Raw genomic sequence first — 17,622 nt, forward strand, 5'->3', positions numbered from 1 at the left:
CACAAAATGCTCCATGTTGAACTTTTATTGAAAGAACAACATTTTGTGACTCCTCCATCTGTGCGTTTTCAAAAAATAGAATAAAGAAAATTGCAATCACTTTCAAGTAAACCAGATTGCTCCATCAGACAAAAACAAATACAATGTGCAATGGCTTTGTTAGAACAATGCAAATAAAGTTCTATATGTGCAAAAAGAACGAATATTTGGCAAAAAATAGCTTATTGTCGCTGCAATTAACCTGTTTCGCACTGAATACATTTTTAAGATAATAACAATAAAGTGCAGCCTGTGCAAAACTAAGTTAAATGTGTAAGTGTTGGGAAAATGTATCGGCTAATTTTAAGTGCCTAATCACCCCAATCAATCAGATGATATGTCTTTAAATGTGCCTGCTGGCAGTATGCTGAATGAAATGCATCATCGAATGAGATCTATAACGAAAATAATTATCTCAACTCTTTCAGAATAAGTAGACAAAACAAGCCCAAAGAGTATCTAATTGATACGAATTAATATGAGGATATATGTACTGTATGCACGTATGTATCATGTAGCCTACTATATATGTGTATATACCTGTCTGTGTAGATTACCATATAGAACTAGGAGTTTGAATGTGTGTGTGTGAATCTGTGTATGGGCGGATCAATATGTATGTCATATTATTCATAATCAGAAATTCAATCAATTGAAGCAGTGAAAATAAATAGTGTGTGATTCTCTCTCTTCTTATCATGAGTCCACCTTAATCATTTTCTGCAATAATGATATGCTGGTGTACTTATAACACTCCTATAATTATGAGTGCTTTAACCCCCATGTATGCAACCAGCCATCAAGAGGACATGGGCGCAAGTACAAACAAAGTACAAACACATTATTCAGAATGGTGAGTCAACACAATATGTGCCATGGTAATGTATTGAACACATACGTTTATTAAGCGCCAAATAAACTTTGCGCACGGCATGCAGCGGCTTTCCCGATGTTCTCCGCATCGCCGACACTGTACAACAATGTACCACTCGCAAAAAAGCTCAAGGCTGCATCCAGTCTGTGAGACAGTCAGTGCTCGGCAGCGGCGTGTGGTGTTCAATGTATGGCTCGAGAAGGTCTTGTAAATAAATGATTTCTTGTCGGCAGAATCGATAGCGCTCGTATAGGAAGTCATCATGATGTGATAACGGATCTTGGCGATGTGGAAGAACTCTCGCCCTATAAAACACTAATATCCTCCTTCATCAGTGGATCTCTGAGGAAGGGAGCTGGACATTAATGCAAGAGAGGCTTCTTAGTTTGCTCAGCTGGTTTTAAGGATCACCGTGTGTCTCACTTTACATGCATTTCCGGAACTCCCGTATAACCCCCAGTATATGCGCAAGCGGATTAGACTACTGTATGGAGTGGTCTCGTGTGACGTCACAGTTTAGCTGTCGGCCATGTTGGAGTACACACAAAGCCACTGGCATGCACGGCTGAGTCGCATAACCTATCGGTGGTGAACTTTTGTGCTGTCTTTGGTTGTGGCAGCAGAGCTGATAGAGACAAGAAATCATTCTTTCGTTTGCCAGCGGTCATTACACATCAAGGAAATGACACGAAGGAGCTATCCAAGCGACGTCGCGAGAAATGGCTGTCACGCATCTCTCGAGATATAAAGGAATGGAATTTAGCGTACACTAGAGTATGTGCGGATCACTTTATAAGTGGTCAGTGATTTTATTTACTAATTCGTTTGTGAACAGTATTTAATAAAGGAAATATAAATTAAACTTTTACATGAGAAGGTTACCGAAGCTTCATCGGCCGGTGACAGCAGTCGGTACCAGAGACGTGTCGCGCGTGTACAACAGGCGAAACACAGAGATGCAGCCTCAGCATTGCTTGATATGAGTTTAACGTCAGATCATATATATATATATATATATATATATATATATGTATATATATATGTATATATATATATATATATATGTGTGGGGGGGGGGATGAAGTTAGGAGTTAGTTGAAAGTGAATTCCTACACACGCACACAATGACGTGCACGTACAATGTAAACAAACACACGTGTCTGTTTGCGCTGAGTAAACATTGAAACATTGAATATTGCTAAATATCGGACCAGATCTGTATATATTTACTCTTCCAATGACGAGATGAGAATTGTCGACGACCGTTGCTTTGACGTCTCGGACCCATCCACTGACAAACTGATTATAAGCGTCGAGCCCTTTGTAGCACTCCAACTCGTCTTTTGTGTAAGGACTGGGGGTGTTCACGAGATACGTGTAGATGTTGGCGTAGTCTACCGATGGAAGATAAGTAGGATCGGCACTGAAACGATCTGCACTCATCGTATAGGGATCCAAGTTACCAATAACCTTCAATTTGACCAGGTAACGAACCTTTGATGCACTATCCAGTGATTCAAAGTATGGTATTTTCGCCGCACTTCCTTGTTTACGCGCCGCCATGTAGGATCTGTATGTACTCCAACATGGCCGACCGACCTCGTAACTAAGGAGATCGTGACGTCGGTGAGACCACTCCATATGACAGGAGCTGCCATTTTTTCTGGGGGAGTGACCCAGGACCTTTGCTGACCTCACCAGAAAATAACTCAGCACCATCTAGTGGACTGAAAAAGTAATTTATTTGATTTTTCTAAAAAGAAAAATAATTATTATTTTTTTTTTTATAGTTTATATAATAAAAGATCGATACTAGGCATCCATGTATCGATACAATATCGCCACGCAAAATATCGCGATACTATGCTGTATCGATTTTTTTTTTCCACCCCTACTTTACAGTAACAGTGGAAGTTAATATGAAGCCATACAGTAACAGGGTTAAATGAAAGCTAATCACTTCATTTTGTGTAGGCGATGGTTCTCGCTACTGTAGAAATATGCTAACAGTATTTACAGGCATTAAATGTGCACCGGTAAGTATTGTGAGGAATTTAAGTTTGAAAGCGCTCCTAGCGATGGATATTATGTGTTACAATATGTTTACTTGTAGAGGGTTTAAACTAAAGGGAGAGTTACGGAATTTGTTGTGCATTGTGAGAGAAACCAGAGAATTTATGACACCGCCATGAAGTCGGAGAGAGGGGGATGTTGCTGACGAGTTTCTGAGCACAGCCTTCAAGAAGGGGGGTGAATTGGTCAAGGAAGTGGCCGACTGAAGTCCGACGGGTTCAGCCAATCACTGAGCTGATCGATGGGCTTATGCTGCGTTCACACCGGTCGCGTTTATTTTTTGACGCGCGTCGAGATTACATCCAAAGTCTATGCACAGACGCGATGAGACTGGCGCACCGCGATTTTGCGATGGCGCGTTGGACGCGTTATTGCAGTGCGGTGGACGCGTTCGACGCCGCAAAATCGCCAATGCGCGAGTTGAAATTTTTCAACTTCTGCGAAATAATCGCGTGACGCTGTGGCGCGATAGCCTATCAGCGTTGAGTTGCTCCCCCTGTCATCACTGACTTCCTGCCGTTGTTGAATCAGGAAATAAATCCTGTAGCCGTCTGTGTTCACCCAGAGCTCTACGATACCTCATATCAATAGAGACCGGACCAAACTATGTGTATGCATGCGTGTGTGTGTAAACCATACGGTACAAACAATGAATAGACGCTGCCGTATTTACGTCTACGTGACGTTATTGAGTGCTGGTGGAGCTGCTACGATGTTAGCATAGCCTAGCACCGATCCATCAGAGCGCCATTGAGAAGACAAGTAGCCTACAAATCGGTATCATTACGAAGTTATTTCGGAGTCCCTTTTTGTCGGTTTATTGCCGTTGAATCACAGCCAAATCAGTTTATTTTGTGTTCCTACAGCTGTAGTAAACAGCGACCGGTGGCTTGCTAGACACAGTGAATACAGCTCGATACAATCCACGGAGCTCCTCTGAACAATATTATGAACCAGACATGACGGCGTTTGGCATTCCGACGTTTGAGGGACTTCCACAACACGTACAAAGCAGCAATTGTCCTTATTCCTTTCATGGTTGATAGCGGAAAGAAATGACGGCCAGGTGAACGGCTTCCAGGACGATAAACCACGCCCCCTCTCCGGCACGGAGCGATTTTGCGGCGTTTGGTGTGAACACAACCGGCGGTGCGTTGGACGTGTTTTGCGATGCGTTGGACGCGATTTTGCAGTGCGTCAAAAAATCAATGCGACCGGTGTGAACGCAGCATAAGGCAGTGGTTCTCAAACTGTTTCTGTCGCGCTCCACTTTGGAGGAAGAAAAATGTTCATGCCCCAACAAAATTGTAACAAAATGGTCTTTGTTGAACATTTATTGAAATAACAACATTTTGTGACGCCTCCATCTGTGCTTTTTCAAATAATAGAACAAAGAAAATTGCAATCACTTAAGTAAACCAGATTGCTCCATCATACAAAAACAAATAAAATGTGCAATCACTTTGTTAGAACAATGCAAATAAAGTTATATCTGTGCAAAAAAGAACTACAATTTGGCAAAAAATAGCTTATTGCAATTGGCTGCAATTAACCCGTTTTGCACTAAACATCTTTTCAAGATAATAAAGTGCAACCTGTGAAAAACTAAACAAAACAAGTTTCATACTGTCCGCAGCTAGTTTTCAGACATAAAACACAGACTGGTCTCTCCTCATCTCCTAACGCGTCCACTGTGAAACCCAGAGCAAGATAGGCGTCGTGTTCGTGTTCGTCTCGGATGCATCGCTTGCGGTTGCTTTTCTGTTCCCGCCTGCCAAATGTCTGTACATTTGGAACACTAAGCCGCACATGTGAGTCGCCAAGGATCATGGCCGTCGTGCATGCGCAAGCGTAACCTGTTAACGGCGTAACGTAAACATTTACACGAAAGTACAGGCATTTCACCATGTATTTATGAATTACTTTTTTTTTTTTTTAATACAAAAATTCTGCATTTTCCCCTGCGCCCCACCTGTAATACCACCGCGCCTTTTGATTTAAACTTCAACCAGCTGATTCGGCCCTGCTTAATGATGGAAGTAATGTTGCACGGTGTACCGATACTAAAAAGGTACCGCGGTACCAGTACGTTAAAAACGATACGATTCTGCATATTTTTAGTATCGATACTTCATTAAAATAGCACGCGATCAGAGCGCACTCGCAGCTCCGCTCCCTGTCATGCTGCCTGCAGGAATTGACTGCAAGGGGGCGGGCTGCCCAGCGCGCTCACACAGCAGCAGGCAGCGCGCGCACTCACAGCGAGTGATCACAGGGGAGACATGGCGAGTGCTTTCCCGACCGTCCTCTGCTTGCTGAAATACAAGATGCCAGAAGTAGCTTCTGGAAATACTTTGGCTACATTGCAGATAGTGAAGGAAAGCCCACTGACCTACAGAGACCCATTTGCAAAAAGTGTTTGAAAGCCACACAAACAAAGGGAGCCAACACGTCTAACATGTAACATTCTGCTGTAGGCTAATAGTAATATTTGTTAAGTGTTCAAAAAGCTGGGCAGGAACAAGCTGGTAAAAAAGGGAACCGTACAGATGTTTTATTTATTACTATTATAGATAACTATACCAGTATCGTATTTCTTATTTGTGGGATTGTATCGAATTCTGGTATCGTATCGGTATCGTGATACTTATGGCAGGTATCGTATCGAAGTCATAATTTTGGTATCGTGACAACCCTAGATGGAAGAAAGAGAGCATGGGGGGGGGCTTTTTCTTTTACCTTTTGTTTGAGAAATTCTGAACACAACAGTATTATGTGTGTGTGTGTTAATTTGCAATAGTGTTGCGTTGTGTAGCAACCTGCAGGAACAGCACCTTCCCCATCCCTGAGACTCCAGGACTCCCACACACAATGTGGCCCAACCCTGGCTTGTGTGTGGGTGAAGATAATGCGTCCCTGTGCTGGACACGATCAAATAAAGTGGAAAGATACAGGGCTCACAAAACACTGAGAGGAGAGATGCGTATACGGAGCCCTGACTTTGTGTCTGTTGCTAGGGCTACTTAATCAATTCTTGTGTTTTGTGAAACCATAGATCTATGTTTTTGATGCTTGACTTAATACATTGTTAACACTTGTAGATTGTCTACCATCTTCTGTTCATCGAATATAATTCTCCTTGGGGAACACCCCCCCCCCCCCCCCCCTAGATGACAGGAAATATTTCAACTTAAAGTACAAGTTTGTTCTCTTTGATAACACCACATGGATTTGGCAGCTTAAAATGGTTCATATGCTCATGGTCACATAAGTTGATTACATTCTTGTGTTATCTGGTTCTGTTGATACTCTGGAAGTGTATGTCCAGGAGACTATTTGCTCAATTCTAAAATGTCTTTGTAACACCTCTGTGTGTGTTTACTGTTTTCCTGCAGACGTCCAGCAGCTGTTGTTGGTTAAAGAAGAGGTTCCCTCTGAGCAGCAGGAGTGGAGCTCCAGTCTGGACCAGGAGGACCCAGAGCCCTCACATATTAAAGAAGAACAGGAGGAACTCTGCACCAGTCAGGAAGGAGAGCAGCTTCAAGGTCTGGAGGAGGCTGATGTCAAGTTCTCATTCACTCCTGTGAAGAGTGAAGATGAAGAAGAGGAAGCTCAGTGCTCACAGCTTCATCAAAGACAAACTAAACAGATGGGAACAGAAGCTGATGGAAAGGACTGTGGAGGACCAGAACCAGACAGGAACTTGGATCCAGATAGACATCCAGAACCAGATACTGATGAGAAGACTGGAGAATCTTCTGACACTGATGAGGGTGGTGATTGGAAGAAGACCAGAGAACCTCTGTCAGGTTTAAACTATGTGAAACCTGATGAAGTCCGTGTCAGTGATTCAAGATGTAGCGCTGGTGAGAAACGTTTTAGATGCTCTGAGTGTGAGAAAACATTTGGCAGGAGACCCAATCTGAAGAGACACATGAGAACCCACACAGGAGCAAAACCTTTCAGCTGCTCAGTCTGTAAGAAATCTTTTAACCACCGTTCAAATTTACAGAAGCACATGAGAACCCACACAGGAGAAAAACCTTTCAGCTGCTCAGTCTGTAAGAAATCTTTTAACGAGCGTTCAACTTTACAGACACACATGAGAACCCACACAGGAGAAAAACCTTTCAGCTGCTCAGTCTGTAAGAAATCTTTTAACCAGTGTTCAACTTTACAGAAGCACATGAGAACCCACACAGGAGAAAAACCTTTCAGCTGCTCAGTCTGTAAGAAATCTTTTAACGTTCGTTCAAATTTACAGAGACACATGAGAACCCACACAGGAGAAAAACCTTTCAGCTGCTCAGTCTGTAAGAAATCTTTTAACGATCGTTCAACTTTACAGAAGCACATGAGAACCCACACAGGAGAAAAACCTTTCAGCTGCTCAGTCTGTAAGAAATCTTTTAACCACCGTTCAAATTTACAGAAGCACATGAGAACCCACACAGGAGAAAAACCTTTCAGCTGCTCAGTCTGTAAGAAATCTTTTAACGATCGTTCAACTTTACAGAAGCACATGAGAACCCACACAGGAGAAAAACCTTTCAGCTGCTCAGTCTGTAAGAAATCTTTTAGCCAGCGTTCAACTTTACAGACACACATGAGAACCCACACAGGAGAAAAACCTTTCAGCTGCTCAGTCTGTAAGAAATCTTTTAACAGTCGTTCACATTTACAGAGACACATGAGAACCCACACAGGAGAAAAACCTTTCAGCTGCTCAGTCTGTCAGAAATCTTTTGGCGTTCGTTCAACTTTACAGACACACATGAGAACCCACACAGGAGACAATCCCCTTTAGCTGTTCTGGTTGCAGTAAAGTTTCCGTTTGTGGTAAAAGCTTTCAGCACGAGTCACCTCTGAAGTTACACATGATTAACCGCGGTTCAACTCCACTGATTTCAATGTTTCAATACAAAAAGTTATGCACTGAATGAGCGGCAACTGTACAGTTTGAAATAGTTTTGATGATTATATTGATGATTGATTTGATGGCAGCGTCGGAAATACACGAGGGCAAAGGGCAAAACTGCCCCTAAGAAATATCATTTTGCCCCTGATATCACTAGGACAGGGGCAAAAAATGCCCCCGAACTTTCTAAACGAATAAAAAAAAATGGAGTACTTCTTAATCAGACCTGCGACTGCGGTCAACTCAGCAGACGCTTAAATTTTAGTGCACCTATATCCTGAAATTCACGGTAAACTCATTCAAACGGCGCAGATCGGGAGCGAGCGAAGGACTTTGAAAGTTAACGGAAAGATTAACATGAGACAACATCCGATTTCTTCCGACGAACATCCGGTTTTCAGAATAAGATGCCAACAAAGTGTACATATTGCATAATGGAAATTAGATTAAATGAATTATATTCACATTAAGTATAAAACATGCTACCTGCATCTCGTGAGTTAAAGGTAAAATACACCTAAATTGTGCGTAAAGTGTCTTTATTTGAGGGTTGCTGGAAATGAATAAAACCTGACTGACAGTCAATTGAGATATTTTACGAAGTAAAAACTCTGAACTGAATTTGTACCTTCAAATGGCACATTTATTTTAATTTTTAAGGAGCTATAAAAATGTTTTTCTCAAATTCCACACAATGACTAATATATAAGTTCAGGACAAAAATGGGTAATATCACAATATTTGAGGTGCTACAAAAATATTTTTTCTCAATAATTCCATACAATGACTGATGTATATGTAATCAAGGCATCGTTGACTTAATAATTGTTAACAGTTAAACATTTAATAATAACAATAAATAACTACAAAGAAATAAGAATGAAATTGAATATGATTGTCTGATTTATGTTTGTTTTTTGTTTGTAGATTTCCTACCCTGTTTGATGGTAATGTAGGTTTAAGACGATGGTTTTACCTGCATCTGTGCACAGTATATTGTATTTAAATGATTTCATCAATAAAAAGAAAAAGGTTTGTGTATTTCACTGGTTCATGCAGTTGTACATAGCACACTTTGTTCGTCAGGATTAAATCCATCAGTGACTGGAATGTGACTCAATAGTTCTTTATCTTACTTGGCAGTTTGCACTCTTTGCTGCTGCCATTACTGGTATACAATTGTCATCTTGTCTGACACACTCATAAAAAGGTCCTTTAGAAAAAGCAATCTACACATTCTTTGGAGTCACAAACCAACAACATCCTGATCTCGATCTATAGTTCCTTCCAGTTGATTAACAGGCAGACACATTCCTGAATGTGTTCACAACTTGTCGATACTTTTTTAGATTGCCGGTGGCTTTTCTTGATCGTACCATCATCTTATCCTCATCATTGTGCTCCCCAGGCCTCTTGTTCATGTGTATGAGCACTTTTACCAGCTCAACTTTAGGTCACCATGAAACAGGCCCCACCTTTGACTTTATCACACAGCTCCAACACAATATATCAGGATTGGTGCGGCAGCAAAGGGATTGGACCTGATCACACCCGGCCCTCATACATTGTGTTACATAATTCTGTTTGGAAAATACTAAATGCTAAAAAATAGTGCGGAATGAAAAATCGATAGATTAAAACAAATAAAATGTCAGTGAATCAGAAGACATCAAGCTAAGTGATGCAGATCAATCAAAGAAAAACAACTCACTCTTTTCCAAGGGAAAAGACAATAGCTCAATCATAGTTTTATTTTATGTCACTCTCACACGGAGCCATCTAAAAGATACATGTTACAGGGAGGAACGGAGACAGAGCTCCAGTATTTATCCCACTATGACTACGTCCTCAGTGAACTCATAGAAGGGAACCTCCAGGTTTAGAGGAGCAGGTCCCTTTCTTATCCTTCCTGAAGCATCGTAGTGGGAGCCATGGCACGGACAGTCGTAGCCTCCGAAGTCTCCGGCGTTGGCGATGGGCACACAACCCAGATGGGTGCACACACCGAGGACGATGACCCAGCGGGGGTTAATCACTGTCCTTGTCATGCTGGGGGTCACGGAGCTCCGCCAGATTCACATCCTCCTCTGCTGCGATTTCCTTCTCTGTGCGGCGATGGACAAGAATTTTGACAGACCGCTCCAACAACAGAACAGGTAGGTATATGGCACAACTAGGGAGCAGTACACCTCCCTTGATCGCCGAGCCACCAGCGTCAGGCGTCAGCGTCAGTCACAACACGCCCAGACAAACCCAGACAAGTTTGCATGGGCAAACTACGGCCAGTCACTCGCACCAGCCCCTCTAGAGGGCCGGTTCGTATTGCACCCCCTCCTTACTCTCTCTGCATCAGGGATATCTCACCCTGCAGCCTCTTTTCCCCAATCTGCACTTCCAACCCACGCACATGCATGCCAGCATCTTTTCCTCTTCCCTCGTTCCTGCCTTTCCGTTCAACACAACACAGGCTATCGATCACCGGTAACCACATGGACCTCGCCCGATTATCGAGCCATCCACACGCAATCCCCACATCTCCTGGGAATTGCTAACCAAGCTCGGCCGCTGCACTCAAACAACCACTCCCAACCTGCGCAGACATCACCAGGCTCCACCTAATTCCCAGCCTGGACTACTCCACAAAGTACATAAGAATCGATCACGCCACGTTCCCCATCCGCCTCGCAGGCGAAGATGCCGGTCACCTAAGGCAGACATCACCAGCACCTCCAAAGTCCTTCCCACCGAACCAGACTACCGGTACCTTTTCGTTTTCCTTCGGAAGGCCGCACATCCATCCTCCCGACACAGTCGTCTATCACCTCAAATGCCGCAAGACCAACCAATATGGTCCACCTCAACCCATCTACCATTTCCGACCAGACTCGTACTCAAGTCCGTACGAACCCATCCGCGACTACTTAAGCTCAAGTTCAGCCAAAATAATGTGAACTGTTTTATGACGCTGAAGAGACTTTATCAAATGTGAAATCACATGTTGTAAATTTGCACAGACGCCATCACAGTCTTGGTTCCAGGTTATACAGTTATTGTGAAAACAGCTGTATTGTTATGATGTGGGGTGTTTCGCGGACCCAAATGCAGACTCAGACAGCAGAGTTCTATTTCAAAACCAAGGTAGTTTATTTCTCTCAGTCAAGGGAAAAGACAGGTAATGGCCAAAGGCAATAGGAGGCGTCTCCACGCAGTTCCAAGCCGGAAAGTGGCTAATCCTACACAGCGGCAGACGAAGCAGACAGGAAAACTGTCAAACGTCAAATACGGAGGCACGTCCTCGCGCTCCGCACGGATCCTAGCCGGGAGGTGGCAGGTCCGCGTCCGCGGCTGACAGGCAGGCTGGATCGTCTGTGTGACACCCGAGGCTCGACACAGGACGGCAGGCCAGTTGAAAAAACAAAGCGGATCGTTAGTAACGGCTCTTCAGAGAGTGAACAAACAGGCTACTCACGGGTCAGAATACCAGGTAGGTAAATGGACGGACTGACAACTGGGATGAGAGTGACAGGAGTATTTATGTCAGCTAGAGGTAGAAAGTGTTGTACATTTTAAAGTTAAATGTATCAGTCTGGTGCACTCTGAGACCAACATCAAGAACATGAACATAATTCAGGCTGAAAGTAACGCAGTTTAAACTGACAAATGCAGGAAGGACAGCTGGCAAGAAATCACTAACTGTGTCATTCTGTAAATTAACCCATTTATAATATCACTGCTTCATCTATAACGCGATAGATCTGACTATAATAACACGTGTATTCACGTTCATGTTTTACTTTGATGTATTCTTATTCTTTCAGCTGAGACCCAGCGATGTGAAACGGACTTTTGGGCAAATAAATAAAAATATATATGAATATAATTCTAAGCAGTGAGGAAGTTTCCTTCCATGATTTAAAATCACCCACACCAAACATTAAAGTAGCCGGAGACTGTAAGACACGACTCAAGAAGCCGGCACGCGTCAGTGAATGTGTGATGAGAGAATATTTACACATTTCTTTTCTATTTACTCCAAAGTCTGTTTCGCACCACTAAGGCTACAGCTGAAAGAACAAGGCTAAAATATTGTCATACACGCCATGAAAACACATCTGCAACACATTCATTTACCATAATACACACATGTACTTATAGTCAGATCTATCATGCTCTAAATGAAGCAGTGATGTCATGAATCTGTTAATTTACGATTTCACACATGCAGTCTGAGATTTATTGCCAGCTGTCTTTTTTTGCATTTGTCAGTTTAAACTGTGTGATTATGTAACATTCATTAATGGTCCACGTACCGAGCTCTGATTGGTCAGTGTGTATTTGAATAAAAGGAATTAAATCACACGTTGCTGAGGGAGCAGAGGGGCAGAAAACGATCAGAAGGCAATTCATTGGTGATATTTTGTCTTCAATACATAAATGTTGGAAAACAATCACTTGAGTCGTCTCGTTCCACAACCCACAACTGTTACATATGGACCAGATGGAAGGTAACTGAAGATAGGAGTAATGATATACTATTTTATTAGTTTAAGGGCTTTTATTTGGATACCCACCAAGTTGCAGCGAAACCGGATGTTCCTCGTAGAACCTGTCTCGATGGACTTTTATCTGTTCACCTTTTTTTTTGGATGTTTTTCCTCTGACTCATCTCCCGAGTCAAAACCACACCCATTAATGCATTGCTGGTGAAATCCAGGGAACTGCCATTACATGTGAGGAGAACTGAGTTAGCACTATCACACTGGATTAGAATTCAGGGTGGACTTAACGGAAACACAGCAGCGACTGTCCTGTACAATGGTTGGGAGTACTCGACATTCTCTGGTAAAAGCTTTGGATGGGAAGTTAACAGGAAAGTGAAACAGTTCAAATTTGATACCATACAACATAGTCCAGCATATTAGTAGCAACATTGCTCCATGGATATTTCCACAACCCAAGGTAAATCTGGAGATATTAGAAAAGAGAAGAGAATGGACTGAGAGGAATGTAAACATCGGATACTTGGTTCAAGATTTACTGAATAAAAGATATTCTAATTCTATAAATATCTTTACAGATGGATCTAAACGCTCAGATAACTGGTTATCAGTGTACACAGCCGAACTGACAGCAGTAATCATCAGTCTTCAGTGGGTGGAGGAGGTCAAACCAATGAAAGTACTTTTGTGTTCACATTCTGCAGCTGCAATACAAAGTATACAATCCGGTCAAACAGTACGAGAGGATCTTTTAACTAAAGTTTATACATCATTACTGAACTCACAACATTTAGGAATAGATGTACATCTCTGTTGGGCACCGGCTCATGTTGGAATAGAGGGAAATGAGGTTGCAGATAAACTTGAGAAAAGAGCGTCAAACAAAAATGATATTTTAGAAATTTGTTTTGGGAGGTCAGAAGCAAAATCAGTAATACAGCACGGAATTATTACATCTTGGCAGGAAATTTGGAATAATGACAATAAGGATATAAATTACAACAAAATACAGACGTCAGTCAGATTGAGAAGTGATGGAAGTAAAAGTAGAAAAGAAGATGTTACTTTCAGATTGAGGTTCGGACATACAGGACTCAATGACACGTTATACACATCATGAAAAAGACAGAGTGGGATAAATGTGAGATATGCAACTGTAAAGAAACTGTTGAACATGTTGTTGAACATGATAGAGTGGAAGAAGTTCAGGGTGGAAAGAGAAAGACTGAAGAACAGAGTGGTAGATACAGGAAGGGAGTGGAGCATCAAAGGACTGTATATTATTTCCGTTTTATTGATTATCAGAGTCTGAAGGAAGTTTTATTTTGAAAAATGACCGGATTCTCTCGCAATTTCATCCGCCTGTGCCTCTTGACATGTCAAGACGCTTTGTCTCGGTCACAACTCTGCTGGTGTTTTGGATTAAAATCGAGGCTGAATATCCTGAGATCGCCACTAAAGCACTGAAAACCCTGCTTCCATTTCCAACATCCTCTTTGTGAAGCGGGATGTTCTGCAGTGACAGCAATCAAAACAAAATGGCGGAGTAGAGTGGACATCAAGAACAGACTTCGGGTGTCATTGTCTCCCATTACCCCCAGATGGGGTAATGGGAGACTAATGGGAGGGCTGCCACCGATTCAGCAATGTTAAAAGGATCATTTGTGGAGTTACTTGCAACAGCTTAAACTTTTGTTGTGACTTGCATGTATGATTTTAAATATCTGCAAAGCAACAGACAAAATCATTTTTTTTAATATACAGTGTTGTATCATTACTGCTAATGGGTCATAATGTGTGGAGTTTTGTGAAAACTGCCATGGAAAACATGCTGAACACTGGACTAGCAAATAGTGAATTCATAGAATAGAACAGAATAGAATAGAATGCTGGATGGAACTGGAACACAGCTGAGTTCTGGGATTAGAATGTTGAGGTGTCATCTTGTGGATGAAGCCCAGTGCTCCACAGAGGACAGCTGGACAGCTCTGAGGGAAGCCACAGGCAAAACCACTCCTCAAAATTTCTTGTAAAGTATTTTATTTTATTTTATATGACTGGTCAGACTCCCTGTTGAGGTGAAGGTCTGTCATCTGGCAAATTGGCAGATGAACTTGCAAGCTTTTCAACCTCACTTCAGGCTTCCGGTGTGTCCGATGTCGGCTGCTGGGGTCAGATACCCTCACCAAACTCCTGTCGTGTAAACCAGGAGCATATCTGACCTGTAACTTTGGATTCAGAATAGACTTTGACTGCTACCACTTTTCATAATTTGGCTCACGATGTTTGGTGCCACTATTATAATTGAAGGATTACCAAATCCCTCCTTGAATATCAAATTGTTAGCATTGATTATTTACTGAGAGTAAAGTACAGTAAAACTTAGAGAGCTTTGCTTAGAGGAGGGATATTTTGAAATATAGTATTTATAATCATACAGTTGTAAAATAATGAACTAACTGTGTAAAATGTTGGCATTTACTCTAACCTCCTACATTAGGACAGTGTTTTCATGCTGTCATTCACTCACTCTCTGTGCTTTCTCTCCTCACAAGTTTCTATGGATCATTGTTATATCTGGACACTGGTCTTGCCTCTAACGTAGTTGTGACACATGCAAGAGTAACTTCCCTGGTTGCCCTGATCGTGACAGTGAGCGTGTACTGTCGGGGAGAGGCAGTCACGTATCTCCTGAGTGAGAGTCCTGAACGGTGACATGTCGCTGTGTTGGGCTGCTGTTTCAGTAGTATCAAACAAGGGGATGGCCAGTCTTCAAATCATGTGCCAACATGCGTTTGGGTACTTCCGGTGTCCGATGTACAATGATGGGGTAATATACTCTCACCAAACTCCTGTCGTGTGAACCAGCAGCATATCTGACCTGTAGCATTGGATTCAGAATAGACTTTGTCCGTCAGCACTTTTCGTAATTTGGCTTAGTATGTTTGGTGCCACTATAATAATTTAAGGATTACCAAATCCCTCCTTGAATATCAAATTGTTAGCATTGATTATTTACTGAGGGTCAAGTACAGTAAAACGTATAGAGCTTTGCTCAGAGGAGTGATATTTTGAAATAATTAATTTACAACTGTATGACTATAAATACTATAACTACCGGTATGTAAAGTTTGAGGATTTACTCTGACTTCCTACATTAGGACAGTCTTTGTATGCTCTTATTCACTCCCTCATCTCTCTGACTCTTGCTCTCTGGCTCCTACTCTATCAGCTGACAGTGGGCGATTTCGCCACGGCCTCCCTCAGCCAATCATATATTTCCTGTCAAACTTTAAAGACCTGTTCTCTTCTGTGCAGTCAGCTGTCATTTCAGTACGAACCGATGTGACCCTCCTCCCCATTCATCATTACATCTGGTGTTCAAGGTTTCTTCCACTGAGGGCAGTCCCACTCCACATGCCATCATCTATCTTCAACCTGCCCCTACTGTCTTCAACAACTCTACCAGTGTCGACTCTCCAAAATTTTAACTTTACTTTGCACAATTTAATAAATGTATTTGTTCACTGTAAATTAAGTTTCTCCTGATTTAACAAGCTGTGTCTCCCTGTATAAGTGTGTCAATGATCTCCCGGTGGCTTCAGTTCTATTTGTTTTGTTTTTTGTGATGTATGTTATTTTATTTCAAACTAATTTGCAATCATAAGAAGCGTGGTCTTTGTTGGTGAAATGTTTCTCACATACAAACAATTACTTATCGTAAAAAATCTTCAAATATATAGTAGAGTAAAATGTTTTCGGTGCGTTTTCTAGAAACTACAGGTCTGATGAGGAAAGTGGGAACAGGTGTGTAGGTGGGAGGGGCTGTCATGTGACCAGGACTGGCAGGTCTGGGGAGTGAGCAGGGGCTGGAGAGAAGGACAGAGAGCCAGGACGGGCAAAACCACCAACCCACTAGAAAGTCTCTGACCTCCCTCGAACTTCTCAGACAGTTTAAGTCAGGGGTGCCGCCACGTCATTTTATGTGGCCCACGAATCCGGCAGAATTTATTTTCTTTTGATTTAAAAAAAATAAAATAAAAATTTAGATTTGATAATAAAAATATCCCCATCGTCGAAATCATGAGATCGAAAGTCGAAGTTATGAGATAGAAAGGCATAATGATGAGCTACTTAAACACACAGTCACAGAAGCAGCTCTTTGGCTGCTTACTGTACACTTGCAAATATTATTGTGAGTATATTGATGACTACTTTAAACGTGGCTTTACAACACATGAAACACTTCACGTGGGATTGTGCAAACGCACCCTTGAAAGGATTTTAAGCTTTGAACAAAGTTATTATAATTACTTGTGTTTGCTATTTTCTTTAATAGTTTGATCTTTGATAGAGTAATCTGGGTTTCTTAACCCTAAATTAAAAGGATTTAAGTTATAATAACAGAAATGTGCTGAAATATAGTTTTACATTTATATAACTGCATGTACAATATTTTAACATTTGAATAAACAATCAAATGCAGAGACAGTTATTTACCAATCTGTTGGGAGTAGTTACATTTACACCGTCTTACATTTACAACCGGCCCTTTGAGGCCGACCGTGATGCTGATGTGGCCCGGAGTGAAGATGAGCTTGACACCCCTGCTCTAAGTGCATGTTTAATTTTTTCAAGACTTAAAAAAAACATCACATCCTTAAGCCAGGCATATATGGCTCTTTTCTTATTAAATGGCTCACTTCTCCCTTTGGTCGTATCTTGAATGCCCAAACTATTAGGCGTAGTTATCACTTATATTAACATAATCACAACCAAAAGAAAAATAATAATCACAAAACAGTTGATGTGCTTTACTGTAACGTCCAGTCGTAATAAATACTTCTCAGTCTCAACTATTATCCAAATAACTATGATAAAGCCACATTTTTTGCTGACAGTATAGCTTTCCCATCATGATCTGCTTCACTGAATATCTAACAACATACAGCGATATATATTCTAGATCATGTATCAACTGCTGACAAACCCCTTGAATGAATAAGAGCGGATGTTTACTTTTGCAGTGGTGGAATCTAACTAATTAATTAACTATATTTCAAAGCTTTAGTTATAGTTACTTTGCAAAGTTAGATTGTTGATAACAACATAAGGTAGGTTAGAATATATTATTACAGATAGTAAATATAGTAGCGGTGTATTAGATCTGGATTATTCTTCCACCCCTGGACTTCAGTAAGTTAAGTGACACAATGTCA

The sequence above is a fragment of the Melanostigma gelatinosum genome (genome assembly GCF_949748355.1).
Source record: "Melanostigma gelatinosum genome assembly, chromosome: 1".
Classification (NCBI taxonomy): Eukaryota; Metazoa; Chordata; class Actinopteri; order Perciformes; family Zoarcidae; genus Melanostigma; species Melanostigma gelatinosum.